Source organism: Oryctolagus cuniculus, chromosome 9 (genome assembly GCF_964237555.1).
Source record: "Oryctolagus cuniculus chromosome 9, mOryCun1.1, whole genome shotgun sequence".
Taxonomy (NCBI): Eukaryota; Metazoa; Chordata; class Mammalia; order Lagomorpha; family Leporidae; genus Oryctolagus; species Oryctolagus cuniculus.
In genome coordinates this window covers 45,024,897-45,039,703 of record NC_091440.1, presented here as the reverse complement: position 1 = coordinate 45,039,703, position 14,807 = coordinate 45,024,897, and the positions used below count along the sequence as shown (strand labels likewise).

Here is a 14,807-nt window from a genome sequence, read left to right as displayed (position 1 = left end):
TGACACCCACAATGGGGGTGGAAGATCTTTTGTTAACAGAAGGTGAGGTATGGTCACTTCTGTTGCTGTGATTACACCCTCACCTCCTCTCTTTCTAGGTGATCAATGCCCAGCTGTTGGCCCTCAGTGAGTGCAATACATATCTGTGCTTCTGCATGAACTGCACAAATGATCTGTGCAGTCCTCAGTGTGAGTGAAGACCTTGCTGCAATGACCCACACCAGGGAATCAGGGAGCACTCAGCATGTGGAGCCACACACAGTGATAGCTCAGAGACCCAGCTACACCCTTGCATCCTCATGCCGTGACAGAGTTCCACAGTCCCAGCACTCAGGGTGCAGAGGATCCGCTCCATCCTACTAGCTTCTCTTGTACACAGAGAAGCTGAGATGTTCCAAGAACCAACTACCTGTGAGTGCTGTGACTAAGCAGTTTGAGCCCCACATATGTGATATATTGAGAGGCTGGGGACATCTGACACTCTTATATGGGTGCCCAGCTCCCTGTCAATCCAGCCAGCCAGACTCAAAATCAGTGCAGAATCTGTATTTTTCCCTCTGGTAAAATCCCTGGATCACATGTGTGTGCATACTTGCTGGCCTCAGCCCTACTCATTTCACAGTCATTCTGGGCACATATAAGAGTCTCGGAAGCCAGTCACAACGTCAGAATGGCTTCCTCTCTCCACCAGGTGTGACGATAAGTTTCTTGTGTTGCAAAATAAACAATGAGTATGTTTTCATAATGCATATTTTCCATGAAACTTTGAAGAATACTTTGCAAAATAATGAGGATGTGAAATATATGTTTTACTATTTATTGCTGCATTATCAAGTACCCTCATACACTTTAAACAACATATATTCATCATCCTATAGTTTCTGTGTATCATAAATCTGTGTACCACTAAAGATTCAGGATCCCTTACCAACTTAGAGTAAAATGTTAAATAGGGCTGAAATCATCTCAATTCCCAACCAAAAGAATGTTAGATAATTCTAGCCAGCTTTAGGTTATCCTGGAAGCTGTCTGGAGGAGATATCAGTTGCTTGCCATGTGGACCTTTCCATAGGACAACCTAAAATAGAGCATTTAATTTTCCCCAGAGGGAAGACAAGCGAGAAAAAAATTATGTTGTTTTGTAACCTAATCACAGAAGTGGCATTCCATCACTTTTGTCATATTCTATTTGTTGGAGATGAGTCATTATGCCTAATTCACACATAAACATACATTACACAAACATGAGAATACCAATAAGTGGGATTATCAGGGACCATTTCAGAAACTGCACTCACAGTTTAATTATTATATTGCAATAATTCATGCTGTGAAATAAACTCATTTCTCCAATGGTCACCAAAAGTGACATCCCATTACAGCATCAGTTTAAAGTTCAGAATCTCACCATCTAAATAAAGTCCAATTCTACACAACACCAGACTATTTCCTACCAATAGTTCTTTCTTAAGAGTTTCTACCTGATAAAATGCATTATTATGGTAACAATGATATTCCTTTCTGTAAGGGTTTCATATTGAGAAATGTAAAGTGCCCATTCCATAGATTATAGTTCCAACTCATTGTCCTGCAAGCAAATGTATCCGCATGATTTTTCCTAATTTATTTGTGGAAACAAAATAAATGATCTTGGGCACCACAAATTAACAAAAACATCTGTCAGAAACAGAAAAATTCAGTAAACTTTCCTGTTCAAAAACAATGAGTTGGCCAGTGCCGCGGCTCACTAGGCTAATCCTCCATCTGTGGCTCTGGCACCCCAGGTTCTAGTCCTCGTCAGGGCACCAGATTCTGTCCTGATTGCTCCTCTTCCAGTCCAACTCTCTGCTGTGGCCGGGGAAGGCAGTGGAGGATGGCCCAAGTGCTTGGGCCCTGCACCCGCATGGGAGACCAGTAGGAAGCACCTGGCTCCTGGCTTTGGATTGGTGCAGCGCACCGGCCACAACACACCAGCCAAAGCAGCCAACTGGGGAGTGAACCAATGGAAAGGAAGACCTTTCTCTCTCTCTCTCTCTCTCTCACTATCTACTCTGCCTGTCGCAAAAAAAAAAAAAAAAATGGTGAATAAAGTAAGCACAAAAGAGTTTTTGGTCCACAGAAATTATGAAATCCAGCCAGGGAAATTTAGAAATTCTTTAACAAGGTGTTAAGACCTGGCAACAAGTCCCAAAAAAGACAGATACTGTATGTTTTCCCTGATCTGAATTAACTAATAGAGTACCCAAAATGTAATTTATTGGAGAGAAATAGATATTTTGAGAATAGATGATTGCTTATAGCCCTTGTCTCTTCCATTGAGGCACAGAGTTTTGTTTTGTTTTCTTTCTCTTCATACTATTTGTTGAACTCTTTTAGAGTTAATAGCATGATCATTAAGTATACTGAAAATACATCATTGTAAAAATTAAGCGTGGGAAACTGAGAGGAGGGGGAGAGGGAATGTCATTTTGTTACTGAATCTGTAAATACAAAACATGAAACTTGTATAACTTAAATAAAATTTTTTAAAAAAGACCTGGCAACAAATTTCCCTGCTTCTCCATTGTGTTTTGTTGTTCTTTGACTTTTATGAAAAGTAGTTCATATTTGCAGTTGAGTAGTTTTCTCCATGTGCCCTCTGACAGTAGGATTTTGGAAGTGAGATAATCTTCTTTCATTTTATACTTTTCAGTTCCTTTCATGGAACCTAGCAACACTTGAACTGATGGAGTTGCTTTAAAAAAAATTTATGTGACCTTCTGCTGAATCTCATTGGTCTAATCTCCTTTAGATAAAGCCACACCCATAAACACTTTTCAGATTGATCGTTCAGCACCCTGGGCTTTTGGTGGGAGAGGTGGAGGACAAAGACTTTCCATTTCCTAGAGGTTGTGCTGTCGCATCAAAGGAACTGCGAGGCACCTCCTTCATCTTTCAAAGAGTCGTTTGTAGAACCAAGAGTACCCTGAGTCACCGGGTTTGAACTTCTAAGAATGTAAGATAAGATTTTCAGACATCCTCGACTGTAGATCATAATTTCCTGGCACTATACTGAATTTGAACTTTGTTACAAAGTCATTTAACTTTAGCATCTTGCCTTCAGGAGAATGTAAGAATTTGTTTTCAAAATTATTGATATGCAATCCACTTTTAATTTTCCCATCATATTATCCCTCCATTCTCACATTTTATCTTGGAAGTAAGGAAAATCTGGAAAGCAAGTTCAGTGCTTTGCTTGGGAATTTGCTTAACTTTTTAGCAGGCACGAATGTGTTCCACATAACAACAGATGACCATGACTCCAACTATCCTGTCACTACATACTAGGGATTTCCTTTACTTTAGTTTACAATAATGCTACCCATTTCCTCTACAGATCTCAATGACATTCTAATCAATGCCTGGATTTCTACTAACAGTTTAATCAATGCAATTTTGGCTTTTCCTAAGATTTCTTAACATCCTTCTAGTCCCTACCTACTGTATGATTCCAAAATTACTCCCACATTTTTGGATATTTACTATGACAGCATCACATTTTCAAATAGTAAAATTTATCTTGTTGAATAGCAGATAACTTATAAGAAGAAAACTGCACTGGCTTGTTGTTTCCTTGAGTTAAGGATCCAGTCTTGGCTCAGCTGTATACACTTGATTCAGAATATTTCATTAAGAGAAATGATTTCAAGGCTCATCTGGAGATGGAAAACACTCACACTCACTACTTGGCATTTTGCAGGCTCAAGTTCCTGTTACCAAGTTAGTTGTAAATATCAGTTGCTTGGTTCATTGTCTTCAATAGGGTTGCTTACAATAAGGCAAATAACTTTCCCCACAGCAAGTGTCTGAGAGATTGATGGAAGGCAAGCAAAAGACAAAACACAGGATTTCTGTAACATAGTTTTGAAGTAATAACCTACAAGTTTTTTTCCTATTTTATTTGTTGGAAGTGAGTCACTCAGTCCAGCCCATAGTCAAGATGTGGTAACTACATAAGGGAATGAATACTAGGATGGTGAATCACTGGAAACCATTTCAGGGTCTGCCTACAATATTTGTAAAAGAAAATGTTTTAGTATTGAACTAGCATTTGTGTGAAAATGAGTATATAAAATTTCATGTTCTTGGGACTGGAACTGTGGTATAGTAGGTTAAGCTTCTGCCTGTGGTGCCAGCATCCCATATGAACTGAATAAAGTTGTGGTTGCTCCTTTTCCAACCCAGCTCTCTGGCTATGGCCTAGGAGAGCAGTGGAAGATGACCCAAGTGCTTGGATTCCTGCACCCATATGCAACACCCAGAGGAGGCTCCTGTCTTTGGACTATACCAGCACCAGCCATTGCAGCCATTTGGGGAGGGAACCAGTGGATGGAAGACCTTTCTCACTCTCTGTCTTTCCTTCTCTCTGTCTGAAACTCCACCTCTCAAATAAATTTAAAAGAAATTCTAAAAAGTGTGTTCTTTTCTTCTTTCAATTTTGTTCCTATAAACTTATAATATTAGGGATTACATAATTATATTTGTATATTTTTAAAAATGTTTTTAAAATATTTAAATGAATTTTTTTATTTTAATGTTTTCTTCAATATAATGTAAAATAAGTTATAAGACATCAGAATACTTTGTCTAAATTCTATTTTATATAATTCTTTTTAAGATTCATGTTTTATTTACTTGAAAAACAGAGCTAAAGAGAGAAGAGGAGAAACAGAGCAAGAGAGAGACAGAGAGCTCTTCCATTCACTGGCCCATTCCCCAAGTGGCCACAATGGCCGGGGTTGGGCCAGGCCGAAGCCAGGATCCTGGAGCTTCCTCTAGGTCTCCGGTGTGAATGCAGGGGCCCAAGGACCCTGAGTCATCCTCACCTGCTTTCCCAAGCACAGAGCTGGATGGGAAGTAGAGTGGCTGGATCTCAAACTGGTACCTATATGGGATGCCAGAATCGCATGCAGAGGCCTAACCCTGTATGCCACAATGCTGGCCCCTATTTTTCATCATTTTACAGTATTATCAGTGTCAATGCTTTCAATAAGTTTCATTTAAGTAAAAATTAAAAATATCTCCATTTAAAACAAATATTATCATGAATTAACCAAAATTTTCAGACCAAATCTATGTGTTTGACAGTTTTATTTCAATGTAATTTTCTCAAGAAAGGTAAACATTTCCCTTAATTATTTCATAATGACAGAATTAGTATCTATTTTACAATTAGTATCTATTTTGTAATCACTGTATAAAATGTTATATATTCATTTCTAATTATCTTTTAGTAACCAAATATCTTAGGGCAATTACAAAGTCTGAATAATGCTCCTAAGGTTTCAGCATACTTCTTAAATGTGTCAGTCACACCAATTTATATTCATTCAAAAGAAGCATCTTTTATGGATTCTGACTTCATTGTATACAATTCTGGTATTTTTATTGCTTGAACTAAAATCAATTCTAAAAGAATAAAGTGAATGCATTTAAGGCTAAGTGTCTATTTTCTTAATTCTTAAATACAAGATTTTTTAACACCAAAATTTTATTTGTATTCTAATGCATAAAAATAAATGTGTACTAGGAGTAATACAAGCACACTGGGATATTTGTATTTTAAATAATTAGGAGAACTGATCGAAATACACAAATATATGTGGCTATTAATATCTGATTATTTTAGGAATTTATGAGGAAATTAAAAATATTTCAATACTATAAATCTGATTTTTCAAAATACATCAAAACTGGTGGTAAAGTTACAGACATTTGAACAACTGATTCAGGACAATATCTTGAATGATTCCATGATGTTAAAGTAAATAACTTACCTTATTTTTGTAGCCAAGACATGAGGAGTTAAAAGTCGCATTTATGATGTCTGTACTATTATCCTCTCACTATTTAAAATATCTGCAGTTAAAAAAAATACTTCTTTGCTTTTCTAAGCCTTTTCAGTACAAAGCATGAATGTCTGTGATTGGTTGCTGAGTTCAGAGGTTGCATAGATTACTAAATGGAGCTATACTTTACATCCAGATTAATGTCACAACTGTAACAAATTGGGATGCTCAGCTATTGTCAAACAATGTAGGGCCAAGGTTGGCAAATTAGTTAGTATTAGCATATAGACCTTTTGGCAGGAAAGGAAAGCTTTTTTACTTAGAGCTGGGCATTTTGTAAGATTTGTCAACTCGAATCTGCCACTGTTCTCATTATCTCATTTGTCTTATTTAGCTGAATTGGCAGTTATGTCTTCATGGCAAATGTTTGTTTTTACAAATGAGCAATGAAGCAGAATCCAAGAGATACAGCAGTAAAACAGCCTGCTGAAAGTTTTTGAGGTATTTCTAGAGCTGAATTATTGCTCTAAATCCAGAGAAATTTTCTTCCTTACTTCAATTTATGTTGTAAATTTGTGGTCATTATGATATCTAACACAGAAATTAGAGTTTCTCATATCAATTGGACAAAAAAGGTATCAAGAACTGCAAACATGAAAGACTTGTTGAAAGACATAGTTTATCTTAAAAGTAAGTTGTTATTTATGACTTTTATTGTTTTCATGTTATAAGATACAATTTTCTTAAGTGATTCTGATTGGCACAAAGTACATGGCATGCACTCACGTGGATGTCTGTATTAATGTGTATGCACAAAACCACACACACACAGAAATATATACACATATTAAGTAATAGACTATTTTCTTTTCCTGAATACATATAAACACAGGATTGGATGTATGCAAACACATACAACCTGCATATGGTATATGTGAAAGTTATAATGTGACAATAGTAGGTATATAAATTGTTTAATATTTCTATATAAAGTAGATCATCTACCTTATTCCCTACATTGGAAAAGTAATGCCATAGTGAAAGCCAAATATACAAGTCTTAAGAGATCCTGAAAAGTATGTTCAAAAGAATGGCTTAGAAAACCTATTCACCGAAATAATAGCAGAAAATATCCCCAGTATGGACAAAGATATGGACACCCAAATGCAGGAGACACACAGAACCTCAAATAGGCATGATCAGAAGAGATCCTCACCATGACACATTGTAGTCCAACTTTCAAAAATAAGACATAAAGAAAATATCCTAAAATTTGCAAGAGAAGAACTTCAGAAAATGTTTAAAAATGACTCCCATCACATTGACAGCAGATTTTTCAACAGAAACCCTTTAAGCCAGGACAGAATGGGGGAGATAAAGTCCAAATCCTAAAAGAAAAAAAATAATAAAAACAAAAACTACTCAGGAGAGCACTCACTGATAAATGAAGGTGAAATAAGGACCTTGTGAGACAAGCAAATTGAGAGGATTTCTAGCCACCTGTCCAACATTGCAAATGATACTTATGTATGTACTACACACAGAAACACAGAGACAATCAGTGTCATGAAAGAATGTGAAGGCAGAAAACAATAAGTACAAAGGTGGTTAAATACAAACTTGGGAACAATTCGTTATTTATAAATAATAACCTTGAATTTAAATGAAGTAAATTCTCCAAATTAAAAATACAGACTGGCTGGCTGGATTTAAAAAAGACCAATCTATGTTCTCCCTATAAGAAATAAGAAACATACTTTAGCAATATACACTAAGACTGAAAGTGAAAGTATGGAAAAGATATTTTTGGAAATGAAAATCAAAAGTGATCTGGCCTAGCTATATTCATATTCATATCAAATTTTAAGAGAATAACTGTTAAAAGAAGCAAGTTGATTATATAATTATTAAGGGATAATCTCAACAAGATGTGACTATAGTAAATGTGAAGCAACCCAATGTTGGGGCACCAAGTTTTATACACACACACACACACACACATATGAAGTTAATGGATCTAAAGGGGAGACATGACATATGCTCCAATACAATAATAATGGAAGACAGGGGCCATCACTGTGGCATAGCAGGGAAAGCCACCTGTGGTGGCAGTATCCCATATGGGCACCAGTTTGAGTCCCAGCTGTTCCACTTCCAATCCAGCTCTCTGCTATGGCCTGGGAAAGTAGTAGAAGATGGCCCAAGTCCTGGGCCCCTGCACCTATGTGAGAGATCCAGAAGAAGCTCCTGGCTCCTGGCTTCGGATCAGCGCAACTCCAGCCATTGCAGCCAGTTGGGGAGCAGTTGGGGAATGAACCAGTGGATGGAAGACCTCTCTCTCTCTCTCTCTCTCTCTCTCTCTGCCTCTCCTTCTCTGTCTGTGTAACCCTCTCAAATAAATAAATCCATTTAAAAAATAATAATAATAATAATAATAATAATAATTGAGGACTTCGATCCTGCACTTTCAATGGAAAGATCAACTAGACAAAAATATCAACAAAGAATCAACAGAATTAATCTATAATATAGACCAATTAGACTTAATAAATATCTACAGAATATTCTATTCTAGAACTGCATAATACACATTCCTTTCATAAGTTTATGGAACTTTCTCTAGGATAGACCATATACTAGGCTATGAAGCAAGTCTCAACTAATTCACAAAAAACTGAAATCATATCATGCATCTTTTCATGTTAGAATGAAATGAAGGTAGAAACTAGCAACAAAAGAAACTATAAAATGTATCAACAGTTAGAAACTAAACAACATGCTTCTGTATAAGCCATGGGTTATAGAATAAATCAAAAGAAAAATAAAGCATTGCTTTATTTTTGAAATGAATGAAAAATGAAAATGCAACATATTGAAAGTTACAGGATATAGCAAAAGCATTGTTAAGAGGACACTTTACAGCGATAAGTGGCCTACATTAAAGATTGGAAATAAATCAAATAAATGATCTAACATATTTCTCACGGACCTAGAAGTCAAAAGTGTGGGGAGCAACTGGGAGCAACTCGGACTAGACTAAGTTACTGGAATTAAGACTTATTCTATGCATCTGCTCTCCCACAATATGGCGCTGGGAGAGGAGGAAACAGCTTCTACTCAGCTGCCTCCAGTTCAACCAATAAACAGCAGGACCTGCTCCTGATTGGAGGAGAGCAGCGTACTCGGCATGTGAGTAGCAGAGTTGGGATTGGTGGAAGAGGACTATAAAGGAGGAGAGAGACAACATGCACCAGGAACATCTGAGGGAACACCTGAGCAGCCCCCCGAGAGAGCCGGCCGGCGGTGTGCCGCTCCCCTGGGGAAGTGGGGAAAGTGGCAGGGAGCCCGCCCCTCCACGGAAGTGGAGGGACGGTAGCTAAACAGGGAAGAACCAGCAGCAAACCCGGGGAGGGCCGAGCAGACGAAAGAACAACGCAGGGTCCTGTGTCGTTCCTCCACGAAGAGGGGGAGCGACAAAAAGCAAACCAAATCCTTACTTGGTAAGATTAAAAAAATAATAAAAATTAGAGAAGAAATAATCAAAATAGAAATTAAGAAATCTATGCAAAAGTTCAGTGAAATAAAGACCCAGTTTTTTTAATAAGTAAACCAATTAATAAGCCATTGGCCCAACAAACCAAAAATGAGGTTATGAAACAAATTAATATCAGAGATGAAAAAAGAGATGTTACAAATAATACCACATACATGCAAACAATTATTAGGGGTTATTACAACAACTATATACCAACAGATTGGAAAATCTAGAAAAAAATGGATAGATTTCTGAAAATATAATTTTGAATAATTTCTGAAAATTGAGGCACAAAGTCATATCTAGAAAATCTGCATACATCAATAACCAAGACTGAGAATGAATCAGTAATCAAGAGCATCCCATCAAAGAATAGCCAAGACTGGATGGCTTCACTGCTGAATTCTGCCCAACTTTGAATGAAGAACAAGTACCAACACTTCTTAAACAACACAAGACAATTTAAATAGAAGAACCCCATACAAACTCATTCTTTGAGGCCAACATTTCTGTAATACCAAAACTAGAGACAGATATAAGAAAAAAGAGAACTGTAGACCAATATCCCTGATGAACATAGATGCAAAATTTGTCAACAAATAATAGCTAAAAAAAACAGCAACAAATGAAAAAAATCCTTCACTCAGACCAATTGGGATTTATCTCAGGGTTGTAGGGAGAGTTCAACATATGCAAATCAATAAATGTGATACATAATATCAACAAAAGGAAAGGTAAAAATCGTAAGATTATTTCAATAAATGTCAGAAAAACATTTAAAAATTACAACTTCTTTTCATGACAAAAATCTTGAAACATTGGGTACAGAACGAATAAACCTCAACACAAGTAAGGCAATATATGACAGACCCACAGCCAACATCATTTTGAATGGAGAACAACTGAAAGCATTTCCATTAAGATCTGGAACCAGACACAGTGTCGCACTCTCACCACTACTAAACAATGTACTTCTGGAAGTTTTATCCAGAGCCATTAGGCAAGAAAGAGAATTCAAATTCAAAAGGATTCAAATTGAAAAGAAGGAAGTCAAATTATTTCTGGACAGTTCCAATAAATATTATTTCAAAGCTCTTTGGTGTGTGTTCCTTAATGGTCTGGGATAATGATAACAGATCCTTCCACTGTCTTTGACTCTTTCATAATCATGGATTTGATTGAATTCTGGAGGAACAGATGCAGTAACTATACAGGACACAGGGCCATAGTGACAATTGGGAAGTTTTTACTTGCAATGCTTAGTACTGGTGAGTAATTAATAATATTGTGCGCAAAAAGGAGTCTATTACTCTATTACTGGAACATAATATATATATAATCAGAAAAACGTAGATCTGTTGAACAGAGAGCACTGTTGAGTTCCCACAGTAGTGAGCTGTGACTGAGCTATTTCATCAATACATAGCTTTTTAATGACAGTCATACAATTGGTAGGTCTTGCCAAAACTTCTTTGAACTTAAGATATACAGACAACATTATAATTGATTTGGAAAAACTAATGACTTTGGATGGTTTTATGATGTAACAAAGTTAAGTTGCTGCTTGCGTGTTGCAGTTCCAATTAGTGTTCTGGCTTTTCCATTTCTCCATGTAGCTCTCTGCTAATGCATCTGGAAAAGCAGTGGATGATGGCCCAATTACTTACGTCCTTGGCACTTATGTGGGAGACCCAGATAGAGTTCCTTGTTCTTGGATTCAGCCTGGACCAGCTCTGGGTGTTGTGGCCATGAGGAAAGGGAATTAGTAGATAGAAGATTCTCTCTCTCTCTCTCTCTCTCTCTCTCTCTCTCTCACTTCTTTTCTCTGTCACACTACTTTTCAAATAATAGATAAATCTTAAAAGAACTGCATGGCTATAATAAAACATTCTGGTAGTGACACAAAAATAGAAATTCAGATTAATGGAATAGAATAGAAACCCCAGAAATTAATTCATGCAGCTACAACCAACTGATCTTTGACAAACAAGCTAATATCAATCCCTAGGGAAAACATAGGCCATAACTGATGGCTGGATAAAGATAATATGGTATATGAACATGATGGAATATTATTCAGCCATAAAAAAGAATGAAATTCTATGTTTCCAACAAAATTAGAATACCATTATGCTTAGTGAAATAAGCCAGTTCCCCAAAGACAAGCATAATATATTTTATCTGACGTGTGGCAGTTAATACAGAATACAAAAATTGTATAGGAACAAAATTGACATTTTATTCGATTGTTTTTTTTAGCCCTTGTTTAAACTCTTGTGGATCTGTGGTCTTTTACTTACTTGTTGAATTTTATGGTTAGTGATGCATTAAGCCTGTGATTCTAGAGTGGCCTGAAAATATGGTTATATGGTCCTCTTATTATTGCACCTATGTAATACATGAAATCTGTTATTATATTAAAATAAATTTAACATTAAACATTAAAAAAGAAAATGTCTTTATTAATAAAAGTATTTAGTAGTTGATATGGTTTCACAGACTCCTTTTTTGAGGATGCATACTTCATAGTCATATCCTACAAGGCATGAGCATGGTATAGTTGCTAGGTGTTGTATGAAACTTTAAATGTCGATACAATTATGTTCACAAGTATTAAATACCATAAGGGAATTTTCTACCATACAGATTCTTTCAGTTCTCACCCCCACATTCATCCACCTATAGTTTGTTGATAATACAAAGTTGTGTGTGTGTGTATATGTGTGTGTGTACGTATTGGGTAGCTGTGTACCAAACATGGGAGAATTCAATGTTGAAAACAACTTACTATAGCATTAATTCAATTATATTAAAAATAGTACTTAAAACTCTTTGAGAACATCTAGAAATGTTTTAATAAGAAATAATTGAAGGAATTATGTTTACCAGGTAAGTGTGCAGATTTACATCAGTCACGGAAAGGAAAGGAATGGAAAGGAAAGGGAAAAAAAAAAAAAAGACAGAATACCAAGGCATGAAAATTCTCTATACACATTATACTCAAGATTTACATAACTGCATGACCACTGCAGACATGCCCAAGAATGATGTCTACAATTTATTTTAGTTTCTGTTCAGTTATTGATGAACGCATAGTTGCTAAGTTTCATTTTTAAAACTATATTCATTTTATGGACACTCCTGAAAACGTCTTATTGATGGAAGTGGAACTAGAAACCTTTGTAAACAATAACAAACCTTTCTAATAAACTCTGTCTCATTTCTAATTTCAGTTTTTATCGGATAACATTTCTATGCATCTGAAAATCAAAGTGTTTTTTTATTACACTTTAGTCTGACATTGAGGTGCAACTCCCTCTTACTAGAGGTTAGGTTCTCAATTATACCTTTACAAAGTCTTTAATTTTTTACTTTTTTTAATATTGAAATATTTTAATGTTAGCAGTTGTACACATTTTATTGAATGTGCTCCATTCCATGTTTCAAATTAATCAATACTTGCAAATAACATTTTTATTGAGTATATTAACACTTACATGTTTATCTCTGCACATAAATTTAGTTTGAAAAAGGCAATATATTAGTAAACAAGTACACATTACAAAGTGTAATTACAAAGTCTTAAGAGCTTCAGTACTATCAAACAATTAGTTAGACTTTAACAAGACTCCGAATGAATATGACAGTTTCAGGAATATTCAACTCTTGATGTTATCTAGCGATGCAGAGTCCTTTTTGATTTTGTGACTGCATGGCCATGTGTTATGAATCTTTTCATAATATTCAATGTATCTTTCAGGACTTGTTCTAAACTATCTCTTAATTGTTATTTGTCATAATCAGAATAAACTGCCTATTATTTCTAGTATTTTTATTATAATCTCATTAAAGGAGAGAATTGTTATGTATACACTCAAAATTACTTAACAGGAGATTCTTTAATTGAATACATTTAATTCCGGATTATCTGTCAGCCTTAAATTTTGGAAATGAAATCCTGTGATTGGGATGCTAATATCAAAATTAGTGGTGGTGACAGGAGGGTACCCTGAAGCTGCCTGGCCTCTCGTCTACATTTCTATATAAAGAGAAGAATTGAGTGTTATAAAAATTAGATTTAGAATATGGTATTTATAATTGCTTTTTTGTGCTTTCACAGTGTTTCATAAACATGTGGATGAAAATATGTGTAATGAAAAAAGATCTTCAATCCAATTGTCAAATGCTTGTCAAATGCACACGAGCAAAGGAACATTTCTTCAGGTCTGGCCAAGGGTGTCCAAATGCAATTCCATTAAAGACTGCTTCAGTCATCATTCTCTCCACCCAGGTTCAAAAGGGCAGTCAGTTTTTCAAAAGAATTTTTTTTTAATTATTGCATATGCCCTCTCAAGTCCGTGAAAAACAATCACCTTCCCCACTCATCAGGTAATTGTGTTCAATGTCTACAGAGGACACTAAGCTCCAGTAGTTCTCACTAATACATGGACAAGTTGTGCTACTGTTGAATAATGTTCTTATTTTGTATGTGTCAAGGCCAAAATAGCATACTTAATTTAAACATATAGCAAGGCAACAGTTTGTTTTCATTTTAAATGAGAGTTGCCAAATTGAAGACCTTCTCTGTAATAAAACTGTTAAAACAAATTGACGGTCAATATCACTAAACTTTAACTTGATTAATCCAATTCTTAGAAATTGTGCTAGTGTACCATGTGCTATTGTTGGTCATGCAATGAAAGCATAAGAGTAGAGCATTACATTAAATGAATTCCAGTTCCTTACTGGACACACTGAGTCATATGAGGGGACTTCAAATTTGAAAGGAAAGTGCACATTTTGAAATACTATGCTGGGATTTCAACATATTTTTGCAACAAAATAAACAAATTTTCAGCATATTCCCATGGACTTTTTGAAGTCTTATTTAAGATATATTCAATATGCATTGTATGTTACTATAATTGTCATGACCAGAAAAAAAAATACAAGTTTTTGCATGTTTATATAGCTCTAGTTTTAAAAGGTATAAATGAATAACCTAATTTTATCATGGATGAACATATGATGTTTAACTTTAAACATGGCTATTGAGCCTAGATACCACTGATTGAGAAGCTATTTTAATTTACAATAACAAGAAAATAATTTAAGATACATATGCTGGCTCTATCTCTTAGTCTCTGTCTCTCAAATAAATATAGTCAATCAATAACTTTTTTAAAAGATCTATTTTTATTTATATGCAAGAAAGAGTTACAGAGAGAGGTGGAGACAGAGAAACAGAGAAAGAGAAGAGAGGTCTTCTATTCCCTGGTTCACTCCCCGAATGGCTGCATCTGGTGTAGCTGAGCTGATCCGAAGCCAGGAGCCTGGATCTTTTTCCATGTCTTCCATTTTGCTTACAGGGCAAGCACTTGGTCTATCTGCTGCTCTCACAGGCATGTTATCAGAGAGCTGGATTGGAATTAGAACAGTTGAGA

The 14,807-nt window shown here is 35.7% G+C and overlaps 1 long non-coding RNA gene across 2 annotated transcripts in view; it reads left to right on the top strand.

Annotated features, from left to right (window-relative positions):
- The window catches only part of LOC127492015 (uncharacterized), a 128,366-nt gene that overhangs the window by 92,787 nt on the left and 20,772 nt on the right, over positions 1 to 14,807 (top strand). For both annotated transcript variants that reach the window (XR_011378636.1, XR_011378635.1), the window contains one exon: positions 13,484 to 13,752. This is a non-coding gene — a long non-coding RNA (uncharacterized lncRNA). The remainder of the gene's footprint in view (positions 1 to 13,483; positions 13,753 to 14,807) is intronic.